Source organism: Euprymna scolopes, chromosome 31 (genome assembly GCF_053919585.1).
Source record: "Euprymna scolopes isolate OS-2025 chromosome 31, ASM5391958v1, whole genome shotgun sequence".
Lineage (NCBI taxonomy): Eukaryota > Metazoa > Mollusca > Cephalopoda > Sepiida > Sepiolidae > Euprymna > Euprymna scolopes.
Genome location: NC_136512.1, coordinates 12,648,710 through 12,665,487, shown reverse-complemented (window position 1 = coordinate 12,665,487; position 16,778 = coordinate 12,648,710). Strand labels below are relative to the sequence as shown.

Here is a 16,778-nt window from a genome sequence, read left to right as displayed (position 1 = left end):
GGTCGGAAAGGGGAAATGATGCGCTATAATGACTTCTACCTGATTTCTCTGTACACAAGAAAAAAAAATCTTGGAAAAAAATTTTTTTTCGTTGAATGAAATGGCGGAGATGTTCATTAGGCTGAATTAAGGAAAATGAACAATGATATGGTGAATGTAGTATTTTGTGGCAGAAAAGAAAAGTAATGAACACGTGGAAAACTTTTTTTATTTCTCCATGTCGTCTTTTTGTTCCTCTTTCTTTTGTATACATCTCGCCCCCTCCTCTTCTATCTGCTTTCTTTAAAAGCACGAGGACCATTTTCTTTGCCGCACAACGCTGGGTGGCTCTACTACCGCACCACTAGCAGGGAGACCCAACGTTGCCAAGGATTGAATGATAATCAACAAATGTTTCACACTCGCATATTTTTATTGTCATCAGAATCGGTAAAATCGACCATTTTTCAATCAATTCGATTGATTGCATGTTCTAGTTAGGGGAGCCCATCACTGCGCACCTTGAAGAAGCTTTAGATGCCTCCTCACAGTGACTGAATCCACAATAGAGTACCTACTGCTGATTTTATAAAAAAAACTAGACTACCCGTGATCCGTTGGGTCAGTTATTATGGAATTCATGTATGAGCGTGACACTTGTGACGCAAAGAAAATGTTTTTTTTTACGTAACAGAAACATTTCTATGAAAGTATATTAAAATGAAAAATCACGAACGGATTACTCAAACATGAAAAAAAAATCCTCTCTTCGTGTAAAGTTACCTATTTTTCCGAATAATCGCTCAAAAATCGAAAATTAAACACGATTTTCCTACGAATCGAACACCGACGAAAGTCATTTAGCAGCAAAAACGCACATGAACCTACCGATGAGAAATATAAGAATGAAAAACCCATATTGGAATCCTTCAACCAAGTTATAGAAACTTAAAATGTAAAAAATAAATAAATAAATAATTAATAAAACCTGAAGCAAAAAAATAAAACCCAAATAAATAAAATAAAACTAATATTAAAACAGATTAGTAAATGTGTCAACAAATTCACCGTTCTCACAACTATTTTGTATCTAGAAATGTAAAAAAAAAAAAAAAAATTAAAAAAAGGAAGAAAGGAAAAGGGACGGATAAAGTAGTAGCAGTCTTGGCTTTACTACAATTGTTCTTATGTTTGTCAAAGGATTAAAGTTGTTTAGTTGTAAGAAAATAGCGACAGTATATTTGTAATAAGAATAGTTGTAAAACACCCCCACCCGTGTTAAATAATAATTTCGAAATAATAACGTTAATATTTCAGTGCGTAGCTCAAAATCTGCAAAAGAAGCGATTTATGTTTATTTGTTTACTTTGTAATGGGTTAATGTGCGCATGCGCAGCCGGATGTCATAAACTGGAAAGTGGGTTACATTACTCGTTACAAGGTCATTTGAGTTTTATAATTATATAGATATATTTATATATAACGGATTTGAATTTAAGTTTTAAAATGAAAAAGTCGAGTATCATGATTCAAGTCTGCTATAAACAGAACGCGCACTTGTCATATTGAAGAACCTACTGTTGATTTTATGTTGGGCGGTTCGGCTTGTGTGGTAATAAAATTTCTCAAATGTTAGGCAGTATAAAGCGTTAACTTTAGTAAAAATTGTCTGTTCTTCCTTTCATCGGATTATTTCGGTTGTGATTATCGATGCTTATAGAAGACATTTCGATAGAAAATCTTTCTAAGAACACTGCCAGGCACATAAATTACCTTCGTGCGAAATTTCATAACAATTGACCCAGCCGTTTTCGAGTGCGTAGGGACCAATTCACACACACAGTCCCCTTTATATAATAAACAGGTATATATATATAATTCAAGTTCACCTGGTTGGATGACCGCGCCTCTTGTCGAGATGAAGTAGGGCTATTCCACAGATTGATTTCGTCGCGGTTGCTTGATCTGTGTTAGTTAATAGAATTTCTTGTGTGCGGGGCGTTTGCTCAGTTGGTAGTGTTTGCCTCGCATGCAGGATGCTCGGGTTTCAAATCCCGGGTGCGGATATGTCTGACTGATCAGCCCAAATGAGGGCGAAACTCGAGTTTTAGACTTCCGGTTCATTGGCGGGCGTGGCTCTTGTGGGCTGCGGCGTTCTTTGGGCTGTGAAAATTATTATATATAATCTCTCACATTCTGAAAATTATATATATATATATATATATATATATATATATATATATATATATATATATATATATATATATATATATATATAGAGAGAGAGAGAGATACCTGCTAGTTTCAACTATCAATCAATTAGCAAATGGAAATGGATACGTTTTAATTATGCTTGCTATGCAAGAATTTGTTCCAATTAAAAAAAGTCCTGATTCGAAAATTTGAAATTCGCAAAAGAAGCAATTAATTGGAATATAGAAAGGTGGAAGTAACGAAAGCAAATTCAAGGATTCTTTAATTCGATTGAAAAGGAAATTGAAGAATATTAACCTTTGATATTAAGACATGAATGCATCTGAATGATCGCGAACAGGTCGACATTTCATTGGCATCATTTAAGAACGCCAAGCATGGAAAGGATCGATCTAATTAAATGCTTTAACATTTTGAACGCCGATTTGTTTTTGTTTTTTATGGAAATCGGTCCAGACAAGGCACTTGCCACTTGATGCAAGGAGCTAAAAAGAAAAGAAAAAAATCAAAATATTACTTGTTTTGATCGGACTATTGTTCTCATCTTGAGTGGTACTTATGCAAGGTTTCTGTCGGTGTAGCCTCTGACTTCCGTCAGGCATCTTGGAAAAGTCACCTACCGAAACGTTACACAAATAACACAAACGATGAGAAGAATATTCCGACCAAAACAAGTAATACCGACAATCAACTCTCATCTCCAAAAATTCAGAACTATAATATTTCGAAGTTAAAAATTTGCCAATAATAAATGTTAGATGGAAGACATTCTGGCCCAGAAAACAGCAATTATTCCCTCTTTGTCAGCAACATCACTCATTGAATGTGAGGTTTGGTTTGGTTGTGTTGTTTTACGGCATAGTCACCCTTTTGGGTTATTTAATGCTAATTCCAGTTGTTTTGGAAAACGTATTCATGTTGCATCCAGTTATCCTGTAGAAGGTTTTTTATTCAAGCTCGTTGTATTTTCAATCACTAGTTTGTAGTGTTTGGTTTGGTTGTTTTGTAGTGAATTTTATCGTTTTTGTTCCCTGCCCTGCAGAACATGAATGAGTTTTGCAATGGGAGAGGGAAAAGGGTTACAGTATTAATATTTGGTACATTTTAAGTTAGGATTAAATACGTTTGGGTTTTTGTTTTTATTTTTTGTTTTGCAGAACATAATTAAGTTTTGCAAAAGAAAGTAGAAAAACAAAAAGCATCAATGTTTGGTGCATTTTGTCTCAGGAAGCCAATATCGTCAGACAGCCTGATCTGGTAGCACCAGTGGAATGTAAGGACTAAAGGGCAAAATGCAGGACGCGAGAGCTAAAGATGTCAAAAAAAAAAAAAAAATTTAACATTTATGAATTTTTGAGATGAGGATTGGTTACTCGTATTATTTGTATTCATCTTGAATGTGATTTTCAGAACGTTTCGGTTGATGTAACCTTCGATCTTCTTCAGGGATCCGTGGCGCAGTGGAAAATCAATTGTAAAAGTGACCTTGTCATAGAGGTTGGAGGTTCAATTCTCAGTGTGGGCGACCGAAAAATACAATTGCGAATTACTTAGGACCCCATGGCTGACGGGACAAGAGAATGCTATCCATGTGAAGTAAATAAATGGTTCCGGTTCGAAATTCCGTACAAATTCCAGAGTTCGACAGAAACATTCCAGAGTTAGGTAAATTACACCTGAAGAAGGTCGGAGGCTACATCAACTGAAACGTTGTGAAAAGAATACTCAAGATAAAAATAGTCTGAAGAATCCAAATAATACGAAATTGTTTTAAAGAAAGATTCAATCGCTTAAGAATCAAGAAATTAACTACGGTATTCCATTACCGGAAGTATGTCAAGGGTGTAACTAACATTCTTTTCCTGCTTCTGTGTGATTTATATCCAACTTTTTCTGTGGTGGTTCTATTCGCTTTGTAGTAGATTTTAACTCGTTTTCAGAGCTTACTTCCTTTTTATCATAATCGTTCCGATCCCTACGATGCCACATTTGAAATGAATGGCTCTCGTCTTGGGGAAGCCTCATGTCTAGACAAGCTTCTGAGACTGACCTTCACTCCTGATCTGAAATGGAATACACATCAAATCTGTTGCCAAGATCGCTGGAAAAATGGTTAGATCACTCTACCGCTCCACTCACTGCAATCCTCTATCTGTATAAGAGCCAAGTACACCCTGAAATGGGGTCATGTTGTCATATTTGTGTAGGAGCTGCTCGGTGGGCCTTATCTTGTTTTGATTACGTTCAAAACCGAGTTTGAAACTTTGCAGATGATGCTCTTTTCTCTGTTGTGCAACCTCATTCCCACAGAAGAGACATTGCAAGCCTGTCTCTGTTCTATCGCTCTTTTCATAGCAAGTGCTCGAATGAACTCCCTTGCCAAACTTTCAGAAAACACTCGACTAACTATAACCACTATATATGAGGTTCCCCACTCCATCTCTGCCTAAATCTAAACGCAGATTCCATGAACAAAGCTTTTTCCCCAGAACTGCCCGCCTTTGGAACACTGCTCCGCTGGTCGGCTTCCTGATTGAATATAACATAGTGACCCAATGTAAACAAGTTCTTGTTAAGCCATCCCCATTAATAATCAAATGCTACCCAATTTACACCATTAATGATTACTACACCGCCATCTTACATCATTAACCCTTATCTTCGAGTGGCCTTCAGGCCTTGATAAGATGGGTTCTATTCGTATCCACCCGTTTTCGAGTGGGTTCTATCCATCTCTATGATGAAAGCTAATTATTTCAGATAGGCTCTATCCGTTTTTCTGTTATTGATAGCAACCGCTTTCGGGTGGGGCTCCCTTTGCTTCCCTGCGATCAACATAAACCGTTTTTCGGCAGATGCTAGCTATCTTTTTCATAACTAATGCTTACCTTCTCCCCGGTGATTTCCCTTGCTAGAATCAAGTCTCCTCGCATCCTCCGCTACTCATGTTGATATAGATTGGTTTTGGATCCGCTTTTTGTCGGGAAGTATGGAGAGTCATGTCACTGTTCTGGTTGCTAACCGTAAAACACGCTCCATGTGTACGGTATCTTTTTGTGCTGCTTGGAAGGCATACTTTTTTTTTTATTTTGCCCCTGCTGGGGATAGGACCTCCAACTGGATACCAAACATTCATTGCCATCCCCCCACCCCCGGAAGCCACTCGGGGATAAGGGTTATTGCGTGTACAGTAATCAATGGGATAGTATCATAGTAATCGTAGTACTGGAGATTTGATAAAGTGTCTTAAGGGGGCGGTTCATCAGGAATTTGTTTATGTTGGACTTGAAGACGTCCAAGTTGTAGTCAGGTGGGAAACAGGCAAATGAAGAGTTTCACAAGCATGCACTTCTAAGAAAGAAGCTTTGTTCATACATTCAAACCGAGAGATCTCTGTAAGATTCTGATCGTCCCTTTCATTGCAATTTTTTGTAACACTTGGTTCACCGTGTATATCTGCCGGGTAGTTTTTGAAATTCTTTTCATGAATCCGGTTATCCCTGTAATAACTGGAAATATACAGATCTTCCTAAAATTCCAATTTCTTTTAATGTCGTACAAAAGACATTGACATCTCGTTCTCAGCCCTGTTTAACCCAGCATCATTGGGAACACTACCTTCTACTAATGTTGCTTCTTTCTCCTTCATGGCTCATATATCTATGTCGGGTCTAATAACGTCGTTTTCTAGCCATAAAAAGCACCGTAGAACAAAATAACGAATCGAACACAACAGCCCAATTGTTTTAATATCTTATTGTCTGTGAATTATCCTGATTTAAGATGGTCCTGGATATTACCTTAAACTATATCCAATGGTGAGGGCCCAGCTTGCGGGCTTTGGAGTGTGGAGCCACCCTTTAATTACCATTGCTCCCAGGTCCACTCTGACCCGGAGTGGTAGTACCTGTTAGGGTTCCAACTATGGGTTAAATAGAAACTGGCTTATATATATATATTCTATTAAAAACTTTTTCTTCAAAATCACTGGATTCGGCATTAAATAACCTGAAAAGGGTTGATATGCAGTAAAACAGAACAATAATCCACACAACAAACCTGATTTAAGCTGCCTAGTAACGCATGGCCTTGTTTGAGAACTGCCATCCTTATTATACGTTCAACTCTTAATATATTTGATTACGTTGGTATCAGGTTTCAATATAAAACAATCTCCTTGGGCTACAATCTTTTTATTTTCTCTTTTTTTTTTCTAATTTATTTGGCTTTTATGTCCGTCGTTCCCTTTTGTAATCTTTGTATTGTGAACTCGGTTAGCTTCGGAAGAGTCTACTTAATCTCAAGATTATTTTCTATTGTTATTTCTTGTCGCCTCCTCATAATCTTAGAGGTAGACTCGCTGTACGCGTGCTTTAGAGATTAACTTAATTTATGAGGTAACAAACGTTACCATCTGTTTGTTCTTTTTCGTATACCCTCTTTTACCTATTGTTGTGCGAAATGAGTTAATCAACGTCTGCTACCCTATGGCTTTTTTCTTATATTTTCTAATATATATATATATATATATATATATATATGTATATATATATATATATATATATAAAAGTGAGAATGTGAGTGTGAGGACAACTCTCAACCTATATACTCCACGAAGTTTTCATCTACAGAATTTAAATTTGGTATATAGGGTATTCAGGCATAGGGAAAATAATTTAATCGGTTTTCATCCGGAAAATTGAGCTGCTAAGGTGTAAAGTGTTTTACGCTTGTGTTGAACAAAGATGGCGGCAGTAAATCAAATCGGCGAAGAATCAATGCAATCACGATTCGGGTGTTAAGTAATTCCTAGTAACAAAGATAGCGATAAAGAATCAATGCAGTCCCAATCTGGAGTCATTTAGAGACCGAGGTCGACGGCGAACTGATTGAATCCAAAATTCGACATTTTTTATAACTTTTAAATGCACTGATTGGTTGATTATTATAACTGTGGTTATAAAACGATCGTCGAAATCATTGGTTTCATACTCTTATTATAATGAGGATGGTCTCCTTGCTGCATCGGCGGCTTGGAGACTCAAGGATCCGTTCTTGTATATATATTAAGTTGGTGCAAAAATAATGTTGTTTTTTTTTTAATATGAAGTTGAAATTTTTTGCACCAACCTATTATATATCTATCAATATGAAAGTGAGCCTGTGTGAGGTTAGTTCTCAACCTATATACTCAACACAATTTTTGATCCACAGAATTCAAATTTGGTATAGAGTATTCAAACCGGGGGAGAAAATTTTTTTAATCCGTTTTCATTCGAAAAATGGGGCTGCTAAAGGGTCAAATTAAAAAAAAAAAAAATTGGTACATGTGAGCGTCATCGAATTTCTTATCTGATTGTCAACTGTTTCGCGGATGCGCACGAGTGGATCGTTCACATGACATTCCTTATGTTAAGAATAAGTAGGTTTGAAAATACTTTTTAAAGCTCATGTCAAGCTGTCCATAAGGTTATCGTACTTGACTCGCTGTCTTTAGGTTTTGGTTTTGATATCAGCTTGAGTTTTTGATTTTTACTTATAACTGCTTAGAAAAAAAAAGTACATGCACGTGTCTCGGTTTCTGTATGAATTAAAATATATTTATGCAGATTTTACGACCGACAGTTCAAAATACACAATGCATGTTGGGAACACCCCCCCCAAAAAAAAACAAGTAATATTGAATAAGCAAATCACAAACACAATTTTCAAACACTTTCAGAAGATCAAAATTTTGCTGGTAAGTCGAAAAAGAAAATTATATTGCGTTTAGTGACAGTTATGTGCTGTATCTCCTCCACCAGTTTTTGGTGTTAAGTATTGCGAAAAAATTTTGTTTACTAAAGAAAATGGGATCCATTCATGTCTGGTAACAGTGTCTGTTATATCAAGAATATTTTCAATTCTGTGTCCTGCGTGTGTCTAGCGTAAGATCAGAAACCACACAAAATACACAAAAAAAAACCCACCATAGACCAAATGTATACAAAGAGTATAGCCAAGTTGACACGCTAATTGTCGCCAGATCACCGAAGTAAAGCAACGTTGAGCTTAATCAGTACCAGATGGGTGACCATTTGGGATATTAGGCGTTCAATGTAGGGTGACGTTGGAATTTCATGCAAGAACCGCAAAAACCTAAAATCGTCACATTTCTTGACCGGCATGTACATGCGATTGGGGCCCCTTTGTGAATTTAATGTTCTCTTAACACTTCCTCCTTCAGAGGAAGTCGGTTCGCTCTGCTTAGGTTGAATGTTGCTTGTTATGTACTTTTAAATGGAAATCACTCTAGACAAAGCATGGAGCTACTTGATGTAAGGAGCTAAAAAAAGAGAAAAATATTACTTTAAAGTCAAAATCCAACCAACGATAAGTGTTATATGGATAGATTCCAACCAAGAAAACAGTAATTATCGCCCTTTGTAAAAAAACATCGCTCATGCAATGTGAGGACTAAAGGACAGACTAAGGGAATTAAGAGTTCATATTTACTTGCCACCCCACGAGGGCAGAATTAGACACAAGGTCGGTTTTTAAAGTGGAAAAAATCCAGCCGAAAAGCTGCTCAAAAGCTGCCCAAAAGAGGATACTTTGGATAGGAACAAAAAACATAAAAATTGTCTCCTCCACTAATCGAGGACAGATACTACACTTTGTTCCCTTTTTTTTACTCTCTCCCTCTCCCTTTTTTACTCTCTCCCTCTCCCTTTTTACTCTCTCCCTCCCCCTTTTTACTCTCTCCCTCCCCCTTTTTACTCTCTCCCTCCCCCTTTTTACTCTCTCCCTCCCCCTTTTTACTCTCTCCCTCCCCCTTTTTTTACTCTCTCCCTCCCCCTTTTTTTACTCTCTCCCTCCCCCTTTTTTTACTCTCTCCCTCCCCCTTTTTTTACTCTCTCCCTCCCCCTTTTTTTACTCTCTCCCTCCCCCTTTTTTTACTCTCTCCCTCCCCCTTTTTTTACTCTCTCCCTCCCCCTTTTTTTACTCTCTCCCTCCCCCTTTTTTTTTACTCTCGTGTCTCTCCCTCCCCCTTTTTTTTTTACTCTCGTGTCTCTCCCTCCCCCTTTTTTTTTACTCTCGTGTCACTCCCTCCCCCTTTTTTTTTACTCTCGTGTCTCTCCATCCCCTTTTTTTTTTACTCTCGTGTCTCTCCCTCCCCCTTTTTTTTTACTCTCGTCTCTCTCCCTCTCCCCTTTTTTTTTACTCTCGTCTCTCTCCCTCTCCCCTTTTTTTTTTACTCTCGTCTCTCTCCCTCCCCCTTTTTTTTTTACTCTCGTGTCTCTCCCTCCCCCTTTTTTTTTTTTTACTCTCGTGTCTCTCCCTCCCCCTTTTTTTTTACTCTCGTCTCTCTCCCTCTCCCCTTTTTTTTTACTCTCGTCTCTCTCCCTCCCCCTTTTTTTTTACTCTCGTCTCTCTCCCTCCCCCTTTTTTTTTACTCTCGTCTCTCTCCCTCCCCCTTTTTTTTTACTCTCGTCTCTCTCCCTCCCCCTTTTTTTTTACTCTCGTCTCTCTCCCTCCCCCTTTTTTTTTACTCTCGTCTCTCTCCCTCTCCCTTTTTTTTACTCTCGTCTCTCTCCCTCCTGTTTTCTTTTCCTTTTTTTCTTTTATGCTTCTCCCCTTCATCTTTTTTTTTCCTCTCTATTATACCCTTTTCCATCTATTCTCACATTCATTAACCTAAATCCACTCTTGTACCCACGAAATTCAATATCTTTTCTTATTTAACCTAATAATTATGAAACCAAATCCGATATCACTTTCATTCATTTCGCGAACCTGACCTGAATAGATTCGAATGATTTTGTTTTTCCAGCCCCCAACTTCCCAACATCAACATTCATTCCCGAAGATCAAAAACACACGAAGAATTCTTGTTATGCAAGCATGTGAACACTGAATCCGTCGGGTGGGGGTATAGCATCAAGAAAACCCTCCTCCCACAATTTTGTTAGCGTGCATCATAAAATTAGTGTTGGGACGATTTATCAGAATAAGAAAAAATCGGAACCGTTTCGATTCCGGGATGGAGTCCTTTAATTTTTGTTATTAGCTAAAACTTCATATTCCATTAAATGAGAAATACTTATTGTTTTTTAAACTAGCAGAATCAGGAATATAGAACAGAATCTGTAATTGCATCGGAATCGAGGAAACTTTTAGTTAGGACTAGCAGAGAGACCCAACGTTGCTCGGGATTGGATTGAATGCTGATCAATAAATGTTTGACGCTTCACACTTTACATGCCCCCTCCCCGACAGTGACTTAGTCTACAATACATTGAAGTCTACATTGCACTGTAGAGAACCTACTGTTGATTTTATAAAATTATTTTTATATAAAACGACTTGAATTAAAGTATAAAATGCAGAAGTCAAATATCATGATGCAATTTTGCTCTAAACAGAAACATTCATTTTGAACGCGCCCCTGTTATATCAAACGATCTACTATTTTCGAATTGTGATAAAAAAAATTTCCTAAATGCACTTGTGATGTTAGGCTATGTAAGGTGTTAACTTTAGTTAAAATCGCCTGTTCGTTCTTTCATCGGATCATTTCGATTATCGATACTCATCGAAGTCATTCAGATACAAAACCTATCTAAGAACACTGTTAGGTACATAAAGTACCTTCGTGTGAAATTCCAGAAAAATCGGCTCAACTGTTTTCTATTTTATAGGGAACTCTCACACACACACACACAGTTCCTTTTTATATAATTGTCTGTGTGAATATTTCCCTACCAAACTACTCTGTCAATTTTCAGAGTAAGACTCAAGCTTCGACAGAAGGGCTATTGAGATTTGGGGAAATCTTTTGAATCGATTTTCGAGCATAAGTTTGGTTGTCACTCTATCAAACTCCTCCGCCAATTTTCAGTCTAAACACGTGACATTTTAGCTGTAGATTACTTGAACATCGATCAAACTTTTAATTTGATTTGAGACCAAAACAATAAATGTTAAGGGGTCCAAAATTTTTAATAATTTTGATCTCTGCGATATCTACCAAATTACTCGGCCAATTATTGGTCTGAACATTTGAAATTTGAATACACTTTATGTAAAACATAGGGCAAGCTTTTTGATCGGTTTTTGGCCGAAAAATTGGCTTTCAAAATAGTTTATCTTTGCGGTCTCTAGCAAACTATTCAGCCAATTTTGGATCTGGGCATTTGAAATTTTACATAAAGAGTAATCAGGCATTCAGCAAGACTTTTAATCAGTTTTGGGGTGAAAATTTGGCTGCCAAGAGATCAAAGTTGGAAGAGTTAATCTCTTCAGGCTCTACCAAACTCCTCCGCCAATTTTGGGTCCAAACACTTGAAATTTTAGATGTAGGGTACCTGGACACAAGTCAAACTTGTGTATATATATATATATGTGTGTGTGTGCACATACTGTTATGAACAGTACATAGGGCCGGGCAAAGCCGAGCTGAACTATATATATGAGTCTTCTATATATTATTGCGTTTATTATCTTCGCCCGTTATAATCCTAAACATCCCTTATAGTGAAAATGGAATATAGTAGTAAGCATTAATATTCGCGACAAACATTATTTGAAAAGAAAATTTCGTCGATTAATTTATTCCAAAACCATTTAATTTGCTTTATTCATTCATTTGTGACCTATTTCCGCTGCATTTATTTATATTTATTTTCTCACCACGAGCGCAAAGCTGGACACAAGACCGGTTTAATATGGAGAATTTAGCCCCACGAAAGGTAAACTGAGCTGCAAACAAAAATAGATCCAGTCTTATCGGTAATCTCTAAGGCCAGCGTCTTACGAAGGACAGATGCTGTTTAGGATGATAGACTACTTATATTGCATCCGGTACCTATTTAAACTTTCTCTTGACTTATATTACTCAGGTATGTAAAGAAGATATTTTGCATCATTCTACCGCTCAAGAAAGTGCCTCACTCATGTTGCAATCTTCTATTGATATGAGTCAGATTCGTCCCAATATGGAGTACTGCGGTCACATTCTGGAACACGGCACTCGTACCCTGTCTTGATAAAACACGGCACTCCCTCCCCTGTCTTGATAAAATACAAAACCGTCTTCGAAATCTAGTAGGAGAATATTTCATATGTGCTTTACAGACGCCTTTCTCACAGGAGAGACGTCCCTAGCCTTCCGTTACACTATCGTTACATCCATGGAAGGTGCTCCATATTTTCTGAGGGATACTTACTTGCCACAGGCCAGGATCAGAATGTAGTATCAATTCTGTTGCTACACTCAAGTGAATTCGTCCTTAGTTCTATAATAAGGCAATTTTATTTTTGTAACTGTCATGCTGCTAATATCGCCTTTCCTGCCTTGACAGGGTAGGAAATCAGTTTCGAAATCTAGTGGGCGGTGTCCTCCTCTTCTCTTTGCTACTTCAATTTGAGTTATCCTCCCTTTTTATGACATCGAATTTAATCATGGCCGAGGAAAACACTGACTCGCTTAGTCATAAAATTTGATTGATTAAATTATGTGATTTTTGGAATATTTCATCTTCGCTCCATAACAAGTACGTACATCATACAGACCTTTCTGTATTTTCTTTACTTTTAATTGCCGCAATAGGTGCCAATTTGAATAAGCACAAAATTAACTATTTTCTATCCTTTCATAATATTTCTCACCTGACAGAGTATCTTATTAATGCTTATCTCCGAGTGGCTTTTGGCCTCGATAAATGGCGAATAATTACTAAGAAATAATATGTAAATACGTTTTGCAACTTGGTTCAAAGGTATGTTTCTCTTTCTCTTTCTCTCTCTCTCTCTTTCTCTCTCTCTCTTTCTCTCTCTCTCTTTCTCTCTCTCTCTTTCTCTCTCTCTCTCTCTCTTTCTCTCTCTCTCTTTCTCTCTCTCTTTCTCTTTCTCTTTCTCTTTCTCTCTCTCTCTCTCTCTTTCTCTCTCTCTCTCTCTCTCTCTTTCTCTCTCTCTCTCTCTCTCTCTTTCTCTCTCTCTCTCTTTCTTTCTCTCTCTCTCTATCTCTATCTCTATCTCTATCTCTCTCTTTCTCTTATAAGAAAGAATATCGAACGTTGGTCAGAAAGCAACGTGAAGTTCAGTGTTTGCGATATCCAATCGCAAAATTAAATATCACCGACATTTTTATGGCGCAAGTGAAGTCGTAAATAAACGTGAAGCGAATGCTCGTCGCGTTCATTGAAAGTTTATGACGTTTCGCCCCGTGCGCAACTGGCACGGCCCGCCACAGATAAATGGTTAATAAATAAACAGACAAAGGTAATTAGGAGCTTTCCCCTATTAATGTTTGTGTATAGGAGAAAAGAAGGGTTCGCCTGTACTGAGGCGGGAATCTTGCATGAGTTGTGTACGTAATTGAAAGAAAACGGTGAGAGTGGCGGGGGTGGGGAGATAGAGGGGGAAGAGAAGAGAGTAGGTGTGAAAGAAATGAATAGCGGTACGAAGAGAAGTAATGAAAAAGCCAATGGAATGGTAAGAAAAACAATGACTAAATTATTGTAAGAAGGATATTGGGGTAGAAGGGGAGCCATATAGCTGAAGGTTGGGAAGTAGGTTGGACGAGAAAAGAAAATGAAAGAAGCAAGAGAACTGGGTTTGTTTTACACTATAGTTACAAACTTTAGTCAATAAATTTATAACGAGTAAAAATTTTACCAAAGGCAAGATATGTTATTCTTCTACAAGTTGGAAAAGTTTGTAGTGTTTTTACTCGCTTTAAACTGTTCATTTAGTTTGAAAAACAAATAGTCTCGAGCGTTACATGAGAACAAAAACAACAAAAAAATGGTCCCAATTTGACACATCACGATAATGATTTAAAAAAAAAAAATACTGTTAGAAATCTATCCAATAAATCTTACGTAACATTTATTGGGTGGGTTTCCAACAGTATTTTGTTTTATTTTTATTTTAAGTCATTATCGAGACTGTTATTGTTCTATCTCGTATGTTTTGCTTTCTTTATCTGCTTGGGATCGTTTTATAAATATTGATATTAATATTCATTTGAACTTTAGGTTTACAGTATTATACAATGTGTAATCCTACGGTATTTTAGTTTTTCATTTAATCTATATATCTATAAAAGTGAAAATGTGGGGGTGGGGGTGTCCATTTCTTTACCAAATAACTCTGTAAATTTTCGGTCTAAAGACTCGAGATTTGACATAAGGGATATTGAGATTTGGGAAAATCTTTTTAACTGGTTTTCTGGACAGAAATGTGCCTGTGAAAGCTCAATGATTTGACCTTTGAAAACTCTAGCACACTCCTCCGAAAAATTTGGGTCTAAACACTTGAAATTTTAGATGTAGGTTACTTGGACATGGATCAAACTTTTTTAATTTGATTTGAATCAAAAACAATAAATGTTATGGGGTCAAAATTGGGATCAACGTTGAAAAAAAAATTATCTCTACGATCTCTACCGAATTACTCAGCCAATTTCTGATCTAAACATTTTAAATTTTTAGATAAAGGGTATTCAGAGATAGAACAAGCTTTTTAATCAGTTTGGGTCGACAACTTCTGTTTCCAAGGGGCCAAAGTTCAAAAGATTTTACCTTTGCGGTGTCCAGTAAACTACTCAGACAATTTTTGGTCTAAACATTTGAAATTTATACATAATGGGTATTCAAACATGCGACAAGCATTTTAATCAGTTTTAGGGCAGAGATTTTTTTCTGCCAAAAGGTCAAAGTTGAAAGAGTTGACCTTTGCAGATTCTATCAAATTCCTCCGCCAATTTTAGGTCAAAATACTTGAAATTTTAGATGTAGGTAACTTGGACATGAGTCAAACATTTCATTTTGATTTGAGACAAAAATACTAAATGTTAAGGGGGTCAAAATTGGGGTCAAAGTTAAAAAAAAAAAAAAAAAAAAAATGACCTCTGCGGTCTCAACGAAATTACTCAAATTTTGGTGTAAACAATTGAAATCTTACATAAAGTGTATTCAGAAAGTTATGAACAGTACATAGGGTCCGACCAAGCCAGGCTGGACAGCTAATATATAATATAATATCTATCCATATATATATATATATATATATATATATTATTATAATTAGTGTAACCCAGATATAAGAAAAACGGGTATAAGAGAGATTTTCTCTTGTCCCAAATTAGAGCCTTTGTTAATGTACAGCGTAAACCGTATATAGGAGATCTATAGGGGGCTTATAAGAAGTCTCTTATATCCGGGTTTCACTTTATGAGAAAGAGGCCGAGTTTAAAGAAATACCGAACAGAAATAAAGAAAATTAGTTTTAAGTAGGCAATTATGTAATTAAACTATATAATTAAAACATTCGATGCAGGTATGTTTTTATTAAATCAAACAATAGTGCGTTATCGCTTTGGAAGCCTTTCCGATTGTTTTTTTTTGTTTTGTTTTTTTTTTAGTTTTCTATATGCAACTTTGGGTTTTAACGAACTTATGTCAAGCTTAATCGACTTTCGCCCCCCCCATAATACTTAGACACATTACATTCGCTGCAAGCATTTCTATGCGTCCCATATCTAATACTTCTGATTACACTTCGAAGGGATCAAACATTCAGGTTTCGAATATCTACATGCAGATATTTGCCTCCTCTACCCACACTGAAAATCATGATACGGCGAAACAAATGTTTCAAGTTGACACAGCAATAATTAACACTTCATACACTGATGATTGCATACGCATGAAATGTTTCTGAATTTTTTTAGTTGAGCACTGCTTATTCGTATTATATGGATTCTTCGGACTATTGCTCCCCTCTTAAGTGTTATTTTCAAACGTTTCGGTCGATGTAACCCCCCCCCCCAACTTTCTTCGGGTATATCTTGACGAACTCATGAACCGTTCAGTCGAACTATGGGAATCTACACAGAATTTCGAATGAAACCTTTTATTTAATCCACAGGAATAGCGTGCTCTCGTTTCTTCAGCCATTGCTGGGCGGAAGTCCTAAGTAATTATTAATTGTATTTTTGAGTGTCGCACGAACTGAGGATTGAACCTTGAATTTTCAGAAGATTGTAACTTTTACAACTGAATTTTACCAAATACTCTATCCACTACACCACGGATAAGCAAGCAAACTCTATGGTTCGACAGAAGGCTACCAATGTTCGTCAGAGGGCTACCAGAGTTCGGCAAGATAGACCTGAAGAAGGTCGGAGTCGCTGTGAAAATAACACTCATGATGAGAATAGTAGTCCGGAGAATCCAAATAATATTGATGACAATTTGTTGCCACAAACAATGACATTAAATGGCATCATAGAAAGAATAAACAACTGTTCATGTATTTCAAGTCATAAAACCGAACACTCCTCATTCTTTGACTCAGTCGATAAGACTGATTATACTTTTAGCTTTCTGGACTGACTTGATTGATTTTCATCAGTTGTGGTTGAACTCGAACAGTCTGCTTTTTTATCAAGTTTTTCTCCTACGCAAGAAAAGGAAATTCTATTTTCCAATCAAATAGATTTCATCGATAATCCGTTCGTGTGCGCATGGTCGAATCGAACGAGTTCGAATTGAAAACGTCTAGAATTTTTCGAAAATAAAATTTTATATTAAAATTTG

The 16,778-nt window shown here is 36.8% G+C and overlaps 1 protein-coding gene across 1 annotated transcript in view; it reads left to right on the top strand.

The window, feature by feature from the left end:
- The window catches only part of LOC145255624 (somatomedin-B and thrombospondin type-1 domain-containing protein-like), a 134,313-nt gene that overhangs the window by 54,381 nt on the left and 63,154 nt on the right, over positions 1-16,778 (top strand). The window lies entirely within an intron of this gene.